Source organism: Tasmannia lanceolata, unplaced genomic scaffold (genome assembly GCF_043159265.1).
Source record: "Tasmannia lanceolata isolate RefF3 unplaced genomic scaffold, GAP_Taslan_0.1 ptg000013l, whole genome shotgun sequence".
Taxonomy (NCBI): Eukaryota; Viridiplantae; Streptophyta; class Magnoliopsida; order Canellales; family Winteraceae; genus Tasmannia; species Tasmannia lanceolata.
Genome location: NW_027518690.1, coordinates 36,585,580 through 36,607,825, shown reverse-complemented (window position 1 = coordinate 36,607,825; position 22,246 = coordinate 36,585,580).

Genomic DNA, 22,246 nt, shown 5'->3' with positions numbered 1-22,246 from the left:
CATGTTTTGGGATGATCATGAGATGGTTTTAAATCTTAGATTTAGTTGATGGAAGGTGGAGATTGAAAAAGTAGAAAGTTTTTGTTTTAGAAACCTTGTAAAATATCCATCTTTTAGACATAGGAAATCCTAGAGATGGTGTTAAGGAACTTTCAGTCAAGTTTTGAGATGAGGATGTGATGGTATTGGATCTTGGATTTTGTTAATAAAGGATGGAGATTGGAAAAATAGAAAGTTTATATAACATCCATCGTTTAGACATAGCTGACCCTAGAGATGGTGTCAATGAGCTTTTAGCCAAGTTTTGGATTGATGATGAGATGGTATTGAATCTTAGATTTAGCTGATGAAGGATGGAGATTGAAAAAATAAAAAGTTTCTTATTTTAGAAACTTTAAAAAACATCCATCTTTTAGACATTGAAAACTCGAGAGATGGTGTCAAGGAGCTTTTAGCAAAGTTTTGAGATGAGAATGAGAGGGTACTGAATCTTAGAATTAGTTGCTGAATGATGGAGATTGAAAGAAAAAAAAGTTTCCTATTTTAGAAACTTTATAAAATATCAAACTTTAATACTTAGTAAACCCTAGAGATGGTGTCAAAGAGAGGATTAGATGGTATTGAACCTTAGTTTTAGTTGATGAAGGATGGAGATTGAAGAAGTAGAAAGTTTATTATTTTAGAAACTTTATAAAACATCCATCTTTTAGACATGGGAAATCCTAGAGATAGTGTTAATAAGCTTTTTGCAAAGTTTTGAAATCAGGACCAAATGGTATTGAATCTTAGATTTAGTTGATAGAGTAAGAAGATTGAAAAAGTAGAAAGTTTCTTATTTTAGAAACTATTCAAACTATCAATTTTTTGCCATTGGAGACCTTAGAGATGGTGTGAAGGAGCTTTTAGCCTTGTTTTGAGGTGAGGATGAGATGGTATTGAAACTTAGATTTAGTTGATGAAGGACCACCTTTTATGGTATTGAAACCCTAGAGATGATGTCAACCAACTTCTAGCCACGTTTTGGGTTGAGACTCAGAGGGTATTGAATCTTAGATTTAGCTGATTAAGGATGGATATTGAAAAAATAGAAAGCTTCTTATTTTAGAAACTTTATAAAACATCAATCTTTTGGACATAAGAAACCCTAGAGATGGTGTGAAGGAGTTTTTTGCCAAGTTTTAAGATTAGGATGAGAGGGTATTGAATCTTAGATTTAGTTGCTGAAAATGATAGAGATTGAAGAAATAAAAAGTTTCTTATTTTAGAAACTTTATAAATTTCAATCTTTTACTTTTTGTAAACCCTAGATATGGTGTCGAAGTGCTTTTAGCTAAGTTTTGAGATGAGGATGAGATGGTATTGAATCATAGATTTAGTTGATGAAGGATGGAGATTGAAAAATTACAAAGTTTCTTATTTTAGAAACTTTATAAAACATCCATCTTTTAGATATAGAAAACCCTAGATGTGCTGTAAAGAAGCTTTTAGCCAAGTTTGTAGAAGAGGAAGAGATGGTATTGAATCTTAGATTTAGTTGATAGAGGATATTAAATTAAAAAATAGAAAAAACATCCATCTTTTAGACATAAGAGACCCTAGAGATGGTGTCAAAGTGCTTTTAGCCAAGTTTTGGGATGATCATGAGATGGTTTTAAATCTTTGATTTAGTTGATAGAAGATGGAGATTAAAAAGTAGAAAGTTTCTTGTTTTAGAAACTTTATAAAATATCCATCTTTTAGACATAGGAAATCCTAGAGATGGTGTTAAGAAGCTTTCAGTCAAGTTTTGAGATGAGGATGTGATGGTATTGGATCCTGGATTTGGTTGATAAAGCATGGAGATTGAAAAAATATAAAGTTTATATAACATCCATCGTTTAGACATAGCTGACCCTAGAGATGGTGTCAATGAGCTTTTAACCAAGTTTTGGATTTATGATTAGATGGTATTGAATCTTAGATTTAGCTGATGAAGGATGGAGATTGAAAAAATAGAAAGTTTCTTATATTAGAAACTTTATAAAACATCCATCTTTTAGACATTGGAAACTTGAGAGATGGTGTCAAGGAGCTTTTAGCAAAGTTTTGAGATGAGAATGAGAGGGTACTGAATCTTAGATTTAGTTACTGAATGATGGAGATTGAAAGAAAAAAAAGTTTCCTATTTTATAAACTTTATAAAACATCAAACTTTTATACTTAGTAAACCTTAGAGATGGTGTCAAAGAGCTTTTAGCAACATTTTGGGATGAGGATTAGATGGTATTGAATCTTAGATTTTGTTGATAAAATAAGAAGATTGAAAAAATAGAAAGTTTCTTATTTTAGAAACTTTATAAAATATCCATCATTTACTTTTATTAAACCGTATATATGGTGTCGATGTGCTTTTAGCTAAGTTTCGAGATGAGGATTAGATGGTATTGAATCATAGATTTAGTTGATGAAGGATGGAGATTGAAAAATTACAAAGTTTCTTATTTTAGAAACTTTATAAAACATCCATCTTTTAGACATAGAAAACCCAAGATGTGGGGTAAAGAAGCATTTAGCCAAGTTTGTAGAAGAGGATGAGATGGTATTGAATCTTAGATTTAGTTGATAGATGATATTGAATTAAAAAATAGAAAGTTTCTTATTTTAGAAACTCTAAAACATCCATCTTTTAGACATAAGAGACCTTGGAGATGGTGTCAAAGAGCTTTTAGGCAAGATTTGGGATGATGATAAGATGGTTTTAAATCAGGACGAGATGGTATTGAATCTTAGATTTAGTTGATAAAGTAAGAAGATTGAAAAAACAGATAGTTTCGTATTTTAGAAACTTTTCAAAACATCAATTTTTAGCCATAGGATACCCTAGTGATGGGGTGAAGGAGCTTTTAGCCATGTTTTGAGGTGAGGATGAGATGGTATTGAAACTTAGATTTAGTTGATGAAGGACCACCTTTTATGGTGTTGAAACCCTAGAGATGATGTCAACCAACTTTTAGCCACGTTTTGGGTAGAGAATGAGAGGGTATTGAGTCTTAGATTTAGCTGATGAAGGATGGAGATTGAAAAAATAGAAAGCTTCTTATTTTAGAAACTTTATAAAATTTCCATGTTTTGGACATAAGAAACCCTAAAGATGGTGTGCAGGAGTTTTTTGCCAAGTTTTAAGATTAGCATGAGAGGGTATTGAATCTGACATTTAATTGGTGAAGGATAGAGATTGAAGAAATAAAAATTTTCTTAATTTAGAAACTTTATTAATATCAATCTTTTACTTTTTGTAAACCCTAGATATGGTGTCGAAGTGCTTTTTGGTAAGTTTTAAGATGAGGATTAGGTGGTATTGAATCATAGATTTAGTTGATTAAGGATGGAGATTAAAAAATTACCAAGTTTCTTATTTTAGAAACTTTATAAAACATCCATCTTCTAGACATAGAAAACCCTAGATATGGTGTAAAGAAGCTTTTAGCCAAGTTTGTATAAGATGATGAGATGATATTGAATCTTAGATTTAGTTGATAGAGGATATTGAATTAAAAAATAGAAAGTTTCTTACTTTAGAAACTCTAAAACATCCATCTTTTAGACATAAGAGACGCTGGAGATGGTGTCAATGAGCTTTTAACGAAGTTTTGGATTGATGATGAGATTGTATTGAATCTTAGATTTAGCTGATGAAGGATAGAGATTGTAAAAAGAGAAAGTTTCTTATTTTTGAAACTTTATAAAACATCCATCTTTTAGACATTGGAAACTCGAGAGATGGTGTCAAAGAGCTTTGAGGAAAGTTTTGAGATGAGAATGAGAGGGTACTGAATCTTAGATTTAGTTGCTGAATGATAGAGATTGAAAGAAAAAAGTTACCTATTTTAGAAACTTTATAAAACATCAAACTTTTGTACTTAGTAAACCCTAGAGATGGGGTCAAAGAGCTTTTAGCAACATTTTGAGACGAGGATTAGATGGTATTGAATCTTAGATTTAGTTGATAAAATAAGAAGATTGAAAAAATAGAAAGATTCTTATATTAGAAACTTTTTAAAACATCAATTTTTAGCCATAGGAGACCCTAGAGATTGGGTCAAGGAGCTTTTAGCCATGTTTTGAGGTGAGGATGAGAAAGTATTGAAACTTAGATTTAGTTGATGAGGGACCACCTTTTATGGTATTGAAACCCTAGAGATGATGTCAACCAACTTCGAGCCACGTTTTGGGTTAAGAATCAGAGGGTATTGAATCTTCGATTTAGCTGATGTAGGATGGAGATTGAAAAAAATAGAAAGCTTCTTATTTTAGGAAATTTATAAAACATCCATCTTTTGGACATAAGAAACCCTAGAGATGGTGTCAATGAATTTTTTGCCAAGTTTTAAGATTATGATGAGAGGGTATTGAATCTTATATTTAGTTGCTGAAGGATAGAGATTGAAGAAATAAAAAGTTTCTTATTTTAGAAACTTTAAAAATATCAATCTTTTACTTTTTGTAAACCCTAGGTATGGTGTCGAAGTGCTTTTAGCTAAGTTTTAAGATGAGGATTAGGTGGTATTGAATCATAGATTTAGTTGATGAAGGATGGAGATTAAAAATTTACCAAGTTTCTTATTTTAGAAACTTTGTAAAACATCCATCTTTTAGACGTAGAAAACCCTAGATGTGGTGTAAATAAGCTTTTAGCCAAGTTTGTAGAAGAGGATGAGATGATATTGAATCTTAGATTTAGTTGATAGAGGATATTGAATTAAAAAATACAAAGTTTCTTACTTTAGAAACTCTAAAACATACATCTTCTAGCATAAGAGACCCTGGAGATTGTGTCAAAGAGCTTTTAGCCAAGTTTTGGGATGATGATGAGATGGTTTTAAATCTTAGATTTAGTTGATGGAAGATGGAGATTGAAAAAGTAGAATGTTTCTTGTTTTAGAAACTTTATAAAATATCCATCTTTTAGACATAAGAAATCCTAGAGATGGTTTTAAGGAACTTTCAGTCAAGTTTTGAGATGATGATGTGATGGTATTGGATCTTGGATTTTGTTGATAAAGGATGGAGATTGAAAAAATAGAAAGTTTATATAACATCCATCGTTTAGACATAGCTGACCCTAGAGATGGTGTCAATGAGCTTGTAGCCAAGTTTTGGATTGATGATGAGATAGTATTGAATCTTAGATTTACCTTATGAAGGATGGAGATTGAAAAAATAGAAAGTTTCTTATTTTAGAAACATTATAAAACATCCATCTTTTGGACATTGGAAACTCGAGAGATGGTGTTAAGGAGCTTTTAGCAAAGTTTTGAGATGAGAATGAGAGGGTACTGAATCTTAGATTTAGTTGCTGAATGATGGAGATTGAAAGAAAAAAAAGTTACCTATTTTAGAAACTTTATAAAACATCAAACTTTTATAATTAGTAAACCCTAGAGATGGTGTCAAAGAGCTTTTAGCAACATTTTGAGATGAGGATTAGATGGTATTGAATCTTAGATTTAGGTGATGAAGGATGGAGATTGAAGAAATAGGAAGTTTATTATTTTAGAAACTTTATAAAACATCCATCTTTTAGATGGGGAAAATCCTCGAGATAGTGTTAATATGCTTTTTGCCATGTTTTGAGATCAGGACGAGATGGTATTAAATCTTAGATTTAGTTGATAAAGTAAGAAGATTGAAAAAATAGAAAGTTTCTTATTTTAGAAACTTTTCAAAACATCAATCTTTAGCTATAGGAGACCCTATAGATGGGGACAAGGAGCTTTTAGCCATGTTTTGTGGTGAGGATGAGATGGTATTGAACTTAGATTTAGTTGATGAAGGACCACCTTTTATGGTATTGAAACCCTAGAGATGATGTCAACCAACTTCTAGCCACGTTTTGGGTTGAGAATCAGAGGGTATTGAATCTTAGATTTAGCTGATGAAGGAAGAAGATTGAAAAAATAGAAAGCTTCTTATTTTAGAAACTTTATAAAACATCCATCTTTTGGAAATAAGAAACCCTAGAGATGGTGTCAAGGAGTTTTTTGCCATGTTTTAAGATTAGGATGAAAGGGTATTGAATCTTAGATTTAGTTGCTGAAGAATAGAGATTGAAGAAATAAAAAGTTTCTTATTTTAGAAACTTTTTAAATATCAATCTTTTACTTTTTGTAAACCCTAGATATGGTGTCGAAGTGCTTTTAGCTAAGTTTTAAGATGAGGATTAGGTGGTATTGAATCATAGATTTAGTTGATTAAGGATGGTGATTAAAAATTTACCAAGTTTCTTATTTTAGAAACTTTGTAAAACATCCATCTTTTAGACGTAGAAAACCCTAGATGTGGTTGAAATAAGCTTTTAGCCAAGTTTGTAGAAGAGGATGAGATGATATTGAATCTTAGATTTAGTTGATAGAGGATATTGAATTAAAAAATACAAAGTTTCTTACTTTAGAAACTCTAAAACATACATCTTCTAGCATAAGAGACCCTGGAGATTGTGTCAAAGAGCTTTTAGCCAAGTTTTGGGATGATGATGAGATGGTTTTAAATCTTAGATTTAGTTGATGGAAGATGGAGATTGAAAAAGTAGAAAGTTTCTTGTTTTAGAAACTTTATAAAATATCCATCTTTTAGACATAGGAAATCCTAGAGATGGTTTTAAGGAACTTTCAGTCAAGTTTTGAGATGATGATGTCATGGTATTGGATCTTGGATTTTGTTGATAAAGGATGGAGATTGAAAAAATAGAAAGTTTATATAACATCCATCGTTTAGACATAGCTGACCCTAGAGATGGTGTCAATGAGCTTGTAGCCAAGTTTTGGATTGATGATGAGATAGTACTGAATCTTAGATTTACCTTATGAAGGATGGAGATTGAAAAAATAGAAAGTTTCTTATTTTAGAAACTTTATAAAACATCCATCTTTTGGACATTGGAAACTCGAGAGATGGTGTTAAGGAGCTTTTAGCAAAGTTTTGAGATGAGAATGAGAGGGTACTGAATCTTAGATTTAGTTGCTGAATGATGGAGATTGAAAGAAAAAAAAGTTACCTATTTTAGAAACTTTATAAAACATCAAACTTTTATAATTAGTAAACCCTAGAGATGGTGTCAAAGAGCTTTTAGCAACATTTTGAGATGAGGATTAGATGGTATTGAATCTTAGATTTAGGTGATGAAGGATGGAGATTGAAGAAATAGGAAGTTAATTAATTTTGAAACTTTATAAAACATCCATATTTTAGACGTGTGTAATCGTCAAGATAGTGTTAATAAGCTTTTTGCCAAGTTATTAGATCAGGACGAGATGGTATTGAATCTTAGATTTAGTTGATAAAGTAAGAAGATTGAAAAAATGGAAAGTTTTTTATTTTAGAAACGTTTCAAAATATCAATTTTTAGCCATTGGAGACCCTAGAGATGGGGTCAAAGAGCTTTTAGCAATGTTTTGAGGTGAGGATGAGATGGTATTGAAACTTAGATTTAGTTGGTGAAGGACCACCTTTTATGGTATTGAAACCCTAGAGATGATGTCAACCAACTTCTAGCCACGTTTTGGGTTGAGAATCAGAGGGTATTGAATCTTAGATTTAACTGATGAAAGATGGAGATTGAAAAAATTGAAAGCTTCTTATTTTAGAAACTTTATAAAACATCCATCTTTTGGATATAAGACACGCTAGAGATGGTGTCAAGGAGTTTTTTGCCAAGTTTTAAGATTAGGATGAGAGGGTATTGAATCTTAGATTTAGTTGCTGAAGGATAGAGATTGAAGAAATAAAAAGTTTCTAATTTTAGAAACTTTATAAATATCAATCTTTTACTTTTTGTAAACCCTAGATATGGTGTCAAAGTGCTTTTAGCTAAGTTTTGAGATGAGGATTAGGTGGTATTGAATCATAGATTTAGTTGATTAAGGATGGAGATTAAAAAATTAACAAGTTTCTTATTTTAGAAACTTTATAAAACATCCATCTTTTAGACGTAGAAAACCCCTGATGTGGTGTAAAGAAGCTTTTAGCCAAGTTTATAGAAGAGGATGAGATGGTATTGAATCTTAGATTTACTTGATAGAGGATATTGAATTAAAAAATAGAAAGTTTCTTACTTTAGAAACTCTAAAACATCCATCTTCTAGACATAAGAGACCCTGGAGATGGTGTCAAAGAGGTTTTAGCCAAGTTTTGGGATGATGATGAGATGGTTTTAAATCTTAGATTTAGTTGATAGAAGATGGAGATTGAAAAAGTAGAAAGTTTCTTGTTTTAGAAACTTTATAAAATATCCATCTTTTAGACATTAGAAATCCTAGAGATGGTGTTAAGGAGCTTTCAGTCAAGTTTTGAGAAGAGGATGTGATGGTATTGGATCTTTGATTTTGTTGATAAAGGATGGAGATTGAAAAAATAGAAAGTTTATATAACATCCATCGTTTAGACATAGCTGACCCTAGAGATGGTGTTAATGAGCTTTTAGCCAAGTTTTGGATTGATGATGAGATGTTATTGAATCTTAGATTTACCTGATGAAGGATGGAGATTGTAAAAAGAGAAAGTTTCTTATTCTAGAAACTTTATAAAACCTCCATCTTTTAGACATTGGAAACTCGGGAGATGGTGTCAAAGAGCTTTTAGGAAAGTTTTGAGATGAGAATAAGAGGGTACAGAATCCTAGATTTAGTGGCTGAATGATGGAGATTGAAAGAAAAAAGTTACCTATTTTAGAAACATTATAAAACATCAAACTTTTGTACTTAGTAAACCCTACAGATGGTGTCAAAGAGCTTTTAGCAACATTTTGAGACGAGGATTAGATGGTATTGAATCTTATATTTAGATGATAAAGTAAGAAGATTGAAAAAATAGAAAGATTCTTACGTTAGAAAATTTTTAAAACATCAATTTTTAGCGATAAGAGACCCAAGAGATGGGATGAAGGAACTTTTAGCAATGTTTTGAGGTGAGGATCAGATGGTATTGAAACTTAGATTTAGTTGATGAAGGACCACCTTTTATGGTGTTGAAACCCTAGAGATGATGTGAACCAACTTCTAGCCACGTTTTGGGTTAAGAATCAGAGGGTATTGAACCTTAGATTTAGCTGATGAATGATGGAGATTGAAAAAATAGAAAGCTTCTTATTTTAGAAACTTTATAAAACATCCATCTTTTGGACATAAGAAACCCTAGAGACGGTGTCATGAAGTTTTTTGCCAAGTTTTAAGATTAGGATGAGACGGTATTGAATCTTAGATTTAGTTGCTGAAGAATAGAGATTGAAGAAATAAAAAGTTTCTTATTTTAGAAACTTTATAAATATAAATCTTTTACTTTTTGTAAACCCTAGATATGGTGTCGAAGTGCTTTTAAATAAGTTTTGAGATGAGGATTAGGTGGTATTGAATCATAGATTTAGTTGATGAAGGATGGAGATTGAAAAATTACAAAGTTTTTTATTTTAGAAACTTTACAAAACATCCATCTTTTAGACATAGAAAACCCTAGATGTGGTGCAAAGGAGCTTTAGCCAAGTTTGTAGAAGAGGATGAGATGGTAATGAATCTTAGATTTAGTTGATAGAGGATATTGAATTACAAAATAGAAAGTTTCGTACTTTAGAAACTCTAAAACATCCATCTTCTAGACATAAGAGACCCTGGAGATGGTGTCAAAGAGCTTTTAGCCAAGTTTTGGGATGATGATGAGATGGTTTTAAATCTTAGATTTAGTTGATTGAAGATGGAGATTGAAAAAGTAGAAAGTTTCTTGTTTTAGAAACTTTATAAAATATCCATCTTTTAGACATAGGAAATCCTAGAGATGGTGTTAAGGAACTTTCAGTCAAGTTTTGAGATGAGGATGTGATGGTATTGGATCTTGGATTTTGTTGATAAAGGGTGGAGATTGAAAATATAGAAAGTTTATATATCATCCATCCTTTAGACATAGTTAACCCTAGAGATGGTGTCAATGAACTTTTAGCCAAGTTTTTGATTGATGATGAGGTGGTGTTTAATCTTAGATTTAGCTGATGAAAGATGGAGATTGAAAAAATTGAAAGTTTCTTATTTTAGAAACTTTACAAAACATCCATCTTTGAGACATTGGAAACTCGGGAGATGGTGTGAAGGGGCTTTTAGCAAAGTTTTGAGATGAGAATGAGAGGGTACTGAATCTTTGATTTAGTTTCTGAATGATGGAGATTGAAGGAAAAAAAGTTTCCTATTTTAGAAACTTTATAAAACATCAAACTTTTATACTTAGTAAACCCTACAGACGGTGTTTAAGAGTTTTTAGTAACATTTTGAGATGAGGATTAGATGATATTGAATCTTAGATTTTGTTGATTAAGGATGGAGATTGAAGAAATAGAAAGTTTATTATTTTAGAGACTTTATAAAACATCCATCTTTTAGACGTGGGAAATCGTCGAGATAGTGTTAATAAGCTTTTTGCCAAGTTTTGAGATCTGGACGAGATGGTATTGAATCTTAGATTTAGTTGATAAAGTAAAAAGATTGAAAAAATAGAAAGTTTCTTATTTTAGAAACTTTTCAAAACATTAACTTTTAGCCATAGGAGACCCTAGAGATGGGATCAAGGAGCTTTTAGCCATGTTTTGAGGTGAGGATGAGATGGTATTGAAACTTAGATTTAGGATATGAAGGACCTCCCTTTATGGTACTGAAACCCTAGAGATGATGTCAACCAACTTCTAGCCACGTTTTGGGTTGAGAATCAGAGGGTATTGAATCTTAGATTTAGCTGATGAAGGAAAGAGATTGAAAAAATAAAAAGCTTCTTATTTTAGAAACTTTAGAAAACATCCATCTTTTGGAAATAAGAAACCCTAGAGATGGTGTCAAGGAGTTTTTTGCCAAGTTTTAAGATTAGGATGAAAGGGTATTGAATCTTAGATTTAGTTGCTGAAGAATAGAGATTGAAGAAATAAAAAGTTTCTTATTTTAGAAACTTTTTAAATATGAATCTTTTACTTTTTGTAAGCCCTAGATATGGTGTCGAAGTGCTTTTAGCTAAGTTTTAAGATGAGGATTAGGTGGTATTGAATCATAGATTTAGTTGATTAAGGATGGAGATTAAAAAATTACCAAGTTTCTTATTTTAGAAACTTTATAAAACATCCATCTTTTAAACGTAGGAAACCCTAGATGTGGTGTAAAGATGCTTTTAGCCAAGTTTGTAGAAGAGGATGAGATGATATTAAATCTTAGATTTAGTTGATAGAGGATATTGAATTACAAAATAGAAAGTTTCTTACTTTAGATACTCTAAAACATCCATCTTCTAGACATAAGAGACCCTGGGGATATTGTCAAAGAGCTTTTAGCCAAGTTTTGGGATGATGATGAGATGGTTTTAAATCTTAGATTTAGTTGATGGAAGATGGAGATTGAAAAAGTAGAAAGTTTCTTGTTTTAGAAACTTTATAAAATATCCATCTTTTAGACATAGGAAATCCTAGAGATGGTGTTAAGGAACTTTCAGTCAAGTTTTGAGATGAGGATGTGATGGTATTGGATCTTGGATTTTGTTGATAAAGGATGGAGATTGAAAAAATAGAAAGTTTATATAACATCCATCGTTTAGACATAGCTGACCCTAGAGATGGTGTCAATGAGCTTGTAGCCAAGTTTTGGATTGATGATGAGATGGTATTGAATCTTAGATTTAGCTGATGAAGGACGGAGATTGAAAAAATAGAAAGTTTCTTATTTTAGAAACTTTATAAAACATCCATCTTTTAGACATTAGAAACTCGAGAGATGGTGTCAAGGAGCTTTTAGCAAAGTTTTGAGATGAGAATGAGAGGGTACTGAATCTTAGATTTAGTTGCTGAATGATGGAGATTGAAAGAAAAAAACGTTTCCTATTTTAGAAACTTTATAAAACATCAAACTTTTATACTTCGTAAACCCTATAGATGGTGTCAAAGAGTTTTTAGCAACATTTTGAAATGAGGATTAGATGGTATTGAATCTTAGATTTAGGTGATAAAGGATGGAGATTGAAGAAATAGAAAGTTTATTATTTTAAAAACTTTATAAAACATCAATCTTTTAGACATGTGTAATCGTCGAGATAGTGTTAATAAGCTTTTTGCCAAGTTATTAGATCAGGACGAGATGGTATTGAATCTTAGATTTAGTTGATAAAGTAAGAATATTGAAAAAATAAAAAGTTTTTTATTTTAGAAACTTTTCAAAACATTAATTTTTAGCCATCGGAGACCCTAGAGATGGGGTCAAGGAGCTTTTAGCCATGTTTTGAGGTGAGGATGAGATGGTATTGAAACATAGATTTAGTTGGTGAAGGACCACCTTTTATGGTATTGAAACCCTAGAGATAATGTCAACCAACTTCTAGCCACGTTTTGGGTTGAGAATCAGAGGGTATTGAATCTTAGATTAGGTGATGAAAGATGGAGATTGAAAAAATTGAAAGCTTCTTATTTTAGAACCTTTATAAAAGATCCATCCTTTGGATATAAGACACGCTAGAGATGGTGTCAAGGAGTTTTTTGTCAAGTTTTAAGATTAGGGTGAGAGGGTATTGAATCTTAGATTTAGTTGTTGAAGGATAGAGATTGAAGAAATGAAAAGTTTCTTATTTTAGAAACTTTATAAATATCAATCTTTTACTTTTTGTAAACCCTAGATATGGTGTCAAAGTGCTTTTAGCTAAGTTTTGAGATGAGGATTAGGTGGTATTGAATCATAGATTTAGTTGATGAAGGATGTAGATTAAAAAATTAACAAGTTTTTCATTTTAGAAACTTTATAAAACATCCATCTTTTAGACGTAGAAAACCCTTGATGTGGTGTAAAGAAGCTTTTAGCCAAGTTTGTAGAAGAGGATGAGATGGTATTGAATCTTAGATTTACTTGATAGAGGATATTGAATTAAAAAATAGAAAGTTTCTTACTTTAGAAACTCTAAAACATCCAACTTCAAGACATAAGAGACCCTGTAGATGGTGTCAAAGAGCTTTTAGCCAAGTTTTGGGATGATGATGAGATGGTTTTAAATCTTAGATTTAGTTGATAGAAGATGGAGATTGAAAAAGTAGATAGTTTCTTGTTTTAGAAACTTTATAAAATATCCATCTTTTAGACATAGGAAATCCTACAGATGGTGTTAAGGAGCTTTCAGTCAAGTTTTGAAATGGGGATGTGATGGTATTGGATCTTTGATTTTGTTGATAAAGGATGGATATTGAAAAAATAGAAAGTTTATATAACATCCATCGTTTAGACATAGCTGACCCTAGAGATGGTGTCAATGAGCTTTTAGCCAAATATTGGATTGATGATGAGATGGTATTGAATCTTAGATTTAGCTGATGAAGGATGGAGACTGTAAAAAGAGAAAGTTTCTTATTTTAGAAACTTTATAAAACATCCATCTTTTAGACATTGGAAACTCGAGAGATGGTGTCAAAGAGCTTTTAGGAAAGTTTTGAGTTGAGAATGAGAGGGTACTGAATCCTAGATTTAGTTGCTGAATGATGGAGATTTAAAGAAAAAAGTTACCTATTTTAGAAACTTTATAAAACATCAAACTTTTGTACTTAGTAAACCCTAGAGATGGTGTCAAAGAGCTTTTAGCAACATTTTGAGACGAGGATTAGATGGTATTGAATCTTAGATTTAGTTGATAAAGTAAGAAGATTGAAAAAATAGAAAGATTCTTATATTAGAAACTTTTTAAAACATTAATTTTTAGCCATAGGAGACCCTAGAGATGGGGTCAAGAAGCTTTTAGCCATGTTTTGAGGTGAGGATGAGATGGTATTGAATCTTAGATTTAACTGATGTAGGATGGAGATTGAAAAAAATAGAAAGCTTCTTCATTTAGGAACTTTATAAAACATCCATCTTTTGGACATAAGAAACCCTGGAGATGGTGTTAATGAATTTTTTGCCAAGTTTTAAGATTATGATGAGAGGGTATGGAATCTTAGATTTAGTTGCTGAAGGATAGATATTGAAGAAATAAAAAGTTTCTTATTTTAGAAACTTTATAAATATCAATCTTTTACTTTTTGTAAACCCTAGATATGGTGTCGAAGTGCTTTTAGCTAAGTTTTGAGGTGAGGATTAGGTGGTATTGAATAATAGATTTAGTTGATGAAGGATGGGGATTGAAAAATTACAAAGTTTCTTATTTTAGAAACTTTATAAAACATCCATCTTTTAGACATAGAAAACCCTAGATGTGGTGTAAAGAAGCTTTTAGCCAAGTTTGTAGAAGAGGATGAGATGGTATTGAATTTTAGATTTAGTTGATAGAGGATATTGAATTAAAAAATAGAAAGTTTCTTACTTTACAACCTCTAAAACATCCATCTTCTAGACATAAGATACCCTGGAGATGGTGTCAAAGTGCTTTTAGCCAAGTTTTGGGATGATGATGAGATGGTTTTAAATCTTAGATTTAGTTGATGGAAGATGGAGATTGAAAAAGTAGAAAGTTTTTTGTTTTAGAAACTTTATAAAATATCCATCTTTAAGACATAGGAAATCCTAGAGATGGTTTTAAGGAGCTTTCAGTCAAGTTTTGAGATGAGGATGTAATGGTACTGGATCTTGGATTTTGTTGATAAAGGATGGAGATTGAAAAAATATAAATTTTATGTAACATCCATTGTTTAGACATAGCTGACCCTAGAGATGGTGTAAATGAGCTTTTAGCCAAGTTTTAGATTGATGAAGAGATGGTATTGAATCTTAGATTTAGCTGATGAAGTATGGAGATTGAAAAAATAGAAAGTTTCTTATTTTATAAACTTTATAAAACATCCATCTTTGAGACAATGGAAACTCGAGAGATGGTGTGAAGGAGCTTTTAGCAAAGTTTTGAGATGAGAATGAGAGCGTACTGAATCTTAGATTGAGTTGCTGAATGATGGAGATTGAAAGAAAAAAAAGTTTCCTACTATAGATACTTTATACAACATCAAACTTTTATACTTAGTACACCCTAGTGTCAAAGAGCTTTTAGCAACATTTTGAGATGGGGATTAGATGGTGTTGAATCTTTGATTTAGTTGAAGAAGGATGGAGAATGAAGAAATAGAAAGTTTGTTATTTTAGAAACTTTATTAAACATCTATCTTTTCGACGTGGGAAATCCTCGAGATAGTTCTAATAAGCTTTTTGCCAAGTTTTGAGATCAGGACGAGATAGTATTGAATCTTAGATTTAGTTGATAAAATAAGAAGATTGAAAAAATAGAATGTTTCTTTTTGTAGAAACTTTTCAAAACATCAATTTTTAGCGATAAGAGCTTTTAGCAATGTTTTGAGGTGAGGATCAGATGGTATTGAGATTTAGTTGATGAAGGATGGAGATTAAAGAAATAGAAAGTTTATTATTTTAGAAACTTTATAAAACATCCATCTTTTAGACGGGGGAAATCCTCGAGATAGTGTTAATATGCTTTTTGCCAAGTTTTGAGATCAGGACGAGATGGTATTGAATCTTAGATTTAGTTGATGAAGGACCACCTTTTATGGTGTTGAAACCCTAGAGATGATGTCAACCAACTTCTAGCCATATTTTGGGTTGAGAATCACAGGGTATTGAATCTTAGATTTAGCTGATGAAGGAAGGAGATTGAAAATATAGAAAGCTTCTTATTTTAGAAACTTTATAAAACATCCATCTTTTGGACATAAGAAACCCTAGAGATGGTGTCAAGGACTTTTTTGCCAAGTTTTAAGATTAGGATGAGAAGGTATTGAATCTTAGATTTGGTTCCTGAAGGATAGAGATTGAAGACATAAAAAGTTTCTTATTTTAGAAACTTTTTAAATATCAATCTTTTACTTTTTGTAAACCCTAGATATGGTGTCGAAGTGCTTTTAGCTAAGTTTTAAGATGAGGATTAGGTGGTATTGAATCATAGATTTAGTTGATAAAGGATGGAGATTGAAAAATTACAAAGTTTCTTATTTTAGAAACTTTATAAAACATCCATCTTTTAGACATAGAAAACCCTAGATGTGGTGTAAAGAAGCATTTAGCCAAGTTTGTAGAAGAGGATGAGATGGTATTGAACCTTAGATTTAGTTGATAGAGGATATTGAATTAAAAATAGAAAGTTTCTTATTTTAGGAACTCTAAAACATCCATCTTTAGCCATAAGAGACCCTGGAGATGGTGTCAAAGAGCTTTTAGCCAAGTTTTGGGATGATGATGGGATGGTTTTTAATCTTAGATTTAGTTGATGGAAGATGGAGATTGAAAAAGTAGAAAGTTTCTTGTTTTATAAACTTTATAAAATATCCATCTTTTAGACGTAGGAAATCCTAGAGATGGTGTTAAGGAGCTTTCAGTCAAGTTTTGAGATGAGGATGTGATGGTATTGGATCTTGGATTTTGTTGAGAAAGGATGGAGATTGAAAAAATTGAAAGTTTCTTACTTTAGAAAGTTTATATAACATCCATAGTTTAGACTTAGCTGACCCTAGAGACGGTGTAAATGAGCTTTTAGCCAAGTTTTGGATTGATGATGAGATGGTATTGAATCTTAGATTTAGCAGATGAAGGATGGAGATTGAAAAAATAGAGAGTTTCTTATTTTAGAAACTTTATAAAACATCCATCTCTTAGACATTGGAAACTCGAGGGATGGTGTCAAGGAGCTTTTAGCAAAGTTTTGAGATGAGAATGAGAGGGTACTGCATCTTAGATTTAGTTGCTGAATGATGAAGATTGAAAGAAAAAAATGTTTCCTATTTTAGAAACTTTATAAAACATCAAACTTTTATACTTAGTAAACCTTAGAGATGGTGTTAAAGAGCTTTTAGCAACATTTTGAGATGAGGATTAGATGGTTTTAAATCTTAGATTTAGTTGATGAAGGATGGAGATTGAAGAAAATAGAAAGTTTATTATTTTATAAACTTTATAAAACATCCATCTTTTAGACGTGGGAAATCCTCGAGATAGTGTTAATAAGCTTTTTGCCAAGTTTTGAGATCTGGACGAGAAGGTACTGAATCTTCGATTAAGTTGATAACGTAAGAAGATTGAAAAAATAGAAAGTTTCTAATTTTAGAAACTTTTCAAAACATCAATTTTTAGCCATAGGAGACCCAAGAGATGGTGTGAAGGAGCTTTTTTATCCATGTTTTGAGGTGAGGATGAGATGATATTGAAACTTAGATTTAGTTGATGAAGGACCACCTTTTATGGTATTGAAACCCTAGATATGATGTCAGCCAACTTCTAGCCACGTTTTGGGTTTAGAATCAGACGGTATTGAATCTTAGATTTAGCTGATGAAGGATGGAGATTGAAAAAATAGAAAGCTTTTTATTTTAGAAACTTTATAAAACATCCATCTTTTGGACATAACAAACCCTAGAGATGGTGTCAAGGAGTTTTTTGTCAAGTTTTAAGATTAGGATGAGAGGATATTGAATCTTAGATTTAGTTGCTGAAGGATAGAGAGTGAAGAAATAAAAAGTTTCCTATTTTAGAAACTTTATAAATATCAGTCTTTTACTTTTTGTAAACCCTAGATATGGTGTCGAAGTGCTTTTAGATAAGTTTTGAGATGAGGATTAGATGGTATTGAATCATAGATTTAGTTGATGAAGGATGGAGATTGGAAAATTACAAAGTTTCTTATTTTAGAAACTTTTTAAAACATCCATCATTTAGACATAGAAAACCCTAGATGTGGTGTAAAGAAGCTTTTAGCCAAGTTTGTAGAAGAGGATGAGATGGTATTGAATCTTAGATTTAGTTGATAGAGGATATTGAATTAAAAAATAAATTGTTTCTTATTTTAGAAACTTTAAAACATCCATCTTTAAACATAAGAGACCCTGGAGATGGTGTCAGAGAGCTTTTAGCCAAGTTTTGGGATTAAGATGAGATGGTTTTAAATCTTAGATTTAGTTGATGGAAGATGGAGATTGAAAAAGTAGAAAGTTTCTTGTTTTATAAACTTTATAAAATATCCATCTTTTAGACATAGGAAATCCTAGAGATGGTGTTAAGGAGATTTCAGTCAAGTTTTGAAATGAGGATGTGATGGTATTGGATCTTGGATTTTGTTGATAAATGATGGAGATTGAAAAACTAAAAAGTTTCTTATTTTAGAAAGTTTATATAAAATCCATCGTTTAGACATAGCTGACCCTAGAGATCGTGTCAATGAGCGTTTAGCCAAGTTTTGGATTGATGATGAGATGGTATTGAATCTTAGATTTAGCAGATGAAGGATGGATATTGAAAAATTAGAAAGTTTCTTATTTTAGAAACTTTATAAAACATCCATCTTTTAGACATTGGAAACTCGAGAGATGGTGTCAATGAGCTTATGCAAAGTTTTGAAATGAGAATGAGATGGTACCGAATCTTAGATTTAGTTGCTGAATGATGGAGATTGAAAGAAAAAAAAGTTTCCTATTTTAGAAACTTTATAAAACCTCAAACTTTTATACATAGTAAACCGTAGAGATGGTGTTAAAGTGCTTTTAGCAACATTTTCAGATGAGGATTAGATGGTTTTGAATGTTAGATTTAGTTGATGAAGCATGGAGATGGAAGAAATAGAAAGTTTATTATTTTATAAACTTTATAAAACATCCATCTTTTAGACGTGGGAAATCCTCGAGATATTGTTAATAAGCTTTTTGCCAAGTTTTGAGATCAGGACGAGATGGTATTGAATCTTAGATTTAGTTGATAAAGTAAGAAGATTGAAAAAATAGAAAGTTTTTCATTTTAGAAACATTTAAAAACATCAATTTTTAGCAATAGGAGACCCTAGAAATGGTGTCAAGAAGCTTTTAGCCATGTTTTGAGGTGAGGTGAGATGGTATTGAAACTTAGATTTAGGTGATGAAGGACCTCCTTTTATGGTATTGAAACCCTAGAGATGATGTCAACCAACTTCTAGCCACATTTTGGGTCGAGAATCAGAGGGTATTGAATCTTAGATTTAGCTGATGAAGGATGTAGATTGAAAAAATAGAAAGTTTCTTATTTTAGAAACTTTAAAAAACGTCCATCTTTTAGAAATTGGAAACTCGAGAGATGGTGTGAAGGAGCTTTTAGCAAAGTTTTGATGAGAATGAGAGGGTACTGAATCTTAGAATTAGTTGCTGAATGATAGAGATTGAAAGAAAAAAAAGTTTCCTATTTTAGAAACTTTGTAAAACATCAAACTTTTACACTTACTAAACCCTAGAGAGATAGTGTGAAAGAGCTTTTAGCAACATCTTGAGATGAGGATTAGATGGTTTTGAATCTTACATTTAGTTGATGAAGGATGGAGATTGAAGAAATAGAAAGTTTATTATTTTAGAAACTTTATAAAGCATCCATCTTTTAGACGTGGGAAATCCTAGAGATAGTGTTAATAAGCTTTTTGCCAAGTTTTGAGATTAGGACGAGATGGTATTGAATCTTAGATTTAGTTGATAAATTAAGAAGATTGAAAAATAAGAAAGTTTCTTATTTTAGAAACTTTTCAAAATATCAATTTTTAGCCATAGGAGACCCTAAAGATGGGGTCAAGGAGCTTTTAGCCATGTTTTGAGCTGAGGATGAGTTGGTATTGAAACTTAGATTTAGTTGACGAATGACCACCTTTTATGGTACTGAAACCCTCCACGTTTTGGGTTGAGAATCAGAGGGTATTGAATCTTAGATTTGGCTGATGAAGGATGGAGATTGAAAAAATAGAAAGCTTCTTATTTTAGAAACTTTATAAAACATCCATCGTTTGGACATAAGAAACCCTAGAGATGGTGTAAATGAGTTTTTTGCCAAGTTTTAAGATTAGGATGAGAGGGTATTGAATCTTAGATTTAGTTGCTGAAGGATAGAGATTGAAGAAATAAAAAGTTTCTTATTTTAGAAACTTTTTAAATATCAATCTTTTACTTTTTGTAAACCCTAGATATGGTGTCGAAGTGCTTTTAGCTAAGTTTTGAGATGAGGATTAGATGGTATTGAATCATAGATTTAGTTGATGAAGGATGGAGATTGAAAAATTACAAAGTTTCTTATTTTAGAAACTTTATAAAACATACATCTTTTAGACATAGAAAACCCTAGATATGGTGTAAAGAAGCTTTTAGCCAAGTTTGTAAAAGAGGATGAGATGGTATTTAATTTTAAAAAATAGAAAGTTTCTTATTTTAGAAAGTCTAAAACATCCATCTTTTAGACATAAGAGACCCTGGAGATGGTGTCAAAGAGCTTTTAGCCAAGTTTTGGGAAGATGATGAGATGGTTTTAAATCTTAGATTTAGTTGATTGAAGATGGAGCTTGAAAAAGCCAAAAGTTTCTTGTTTTAGAAACTTTATAAAATATCTATCTTTTAGACATAGGAAATCCTAGAGATGGTGTTAAGGAGCTTTCAGTCAAGTTTTGAGATGAGGATGTGATGGTATTGGATCTTGGATTTTGTTGATAAACGATGGAGATTGAAAAAATAGAAAGTTTATATAACATCCATCGTTTTGGATTGATATAACATAGCTGACCCTAGAGATGGTGTCAATGAGCTTTTAGCCAAGTTTTGGATTGATGATGAGATGGTATTGAATCTTAGATTTAGCTGATGAAGGATGGAGATTGGAAAAATAGAAAGTTTCTTATTTTTGAAACTTTGAAAAACATCCATCTTTTAGACATTGGAAACTCGAGAGATGGTGTCAAAGAGCTTTTAGTAAAGTTTTGAGATGAGAATGAGAGGGTACTGAATCTTAGAATTAGTTGCTGAATGATGGAGATTGAAAGAAAAAAAAGTTTACATTTTAGAAACTTTATAAAACATCAAACTTTAATACTTAGTAAACCCTAGAGATGGTGTCAAAGAGCTTTTAGCAACATTTTGAGATGAGGATTAGAAGGTATTGAATCTTAGTTTTAGTTGATGAAGGATGGAGATTGAAGAAATAGAACGTTTATTATTTTAGAAACTTTATAAAACATCCATCTTTTAGACGTGGGAAATCCTAGAGATAGTGTTAATAAGCTTTTTGCAAAGTTTTGAGATCAGGACCAAATGGTATTGAATCTTAGATTTAGTGATAAAGTAAGAAGATTGAAAAAGTAGAAAGTTTCTTATTTTAGAAACTTTTTAAACTATCAATTTTTTGCCATAGGAGACTCTAGAGATGGTGTCAAGGAGCTTTTAGCCATGTTTTGAGGTGAGGATGAGATGGTATTGAAACTTAGATTTAGTTGATGAAGGACCACCTTTTATGGTATTGAAACCCTAGAGATGATGTCAACCAACTTCTAGCCACGTTTTGGGTTGAGACTCAGAGGGTATTGAATCTTAGATTTAGCTGATTAAGGATGGATATTGAAAAAATAGAAAGCTTCTTATTTTAGAAACTTTATAAAACATCCAACTTTTAGAAATAAGAAACCCTAGAGATGGTGTCAAGGAGTTTTTTGCCAAGTTTTAAGATTAGGATGAGAGGGTATTGAATCTTAGATTTAGTTGCTGAAGGATAGAGATTGAAGAAATAAAAAGTTTCTTATTTTAGAAACTTTATAAATTTCAATCTTTTACTTTTTATAAACCTTAGATATGGTGTCGAAGTGCTTTTAGCTAAGTTCTGAGATGAGGATGAGATGGTATTGAATCATATATTTTGTTGATGAATGATGGAGATTGAAAAATTACAAAGTTTCTTATTTTAGAAACTTTATAAAACATACATCTTTTAGGCATAGAAAACCCTAGATGTGCTGTAAAGAAGCTTTTAGCCAAGTTTCTAGAAGAGGAAGAGATGGTATTGAATCTTAGATTTAGTTGATAGAGGATATTAAATTAAAAAATAGAAAAAACATCCATCTTTTAGACATAAGAGACCCTGGAGATGGTGTCAAAGTGCTTTTAGCCAAGTTTTGGGATGATCAAGAGATGGTTTTAAATCTTAGATTTAGTTGATGGAAGATGGAGATTGAAAAAGTAGAAATTTTCTTGTTTTAGAAACTTTATAATCTATCCATCTTTTAGACGTAGGAAATCCTAGAGATTGAGTTAATGAGCTTTCAGTCAAGTTTTGAGATGAGGATGTGATGGTATTGGATCCTGGATTTGGTTGATAAAGCATGGAGATTGAAAAAATATAAAGTTTATATATCATCCATCGTTTAGACATAGCTGACCCTAGAGATGGTATCAATGAGCTTTTAGCCAAGTTTTGGATTGATGATGAGATGATATTGAATCTTAGATTTAGCTGATGAAGGATGGAGA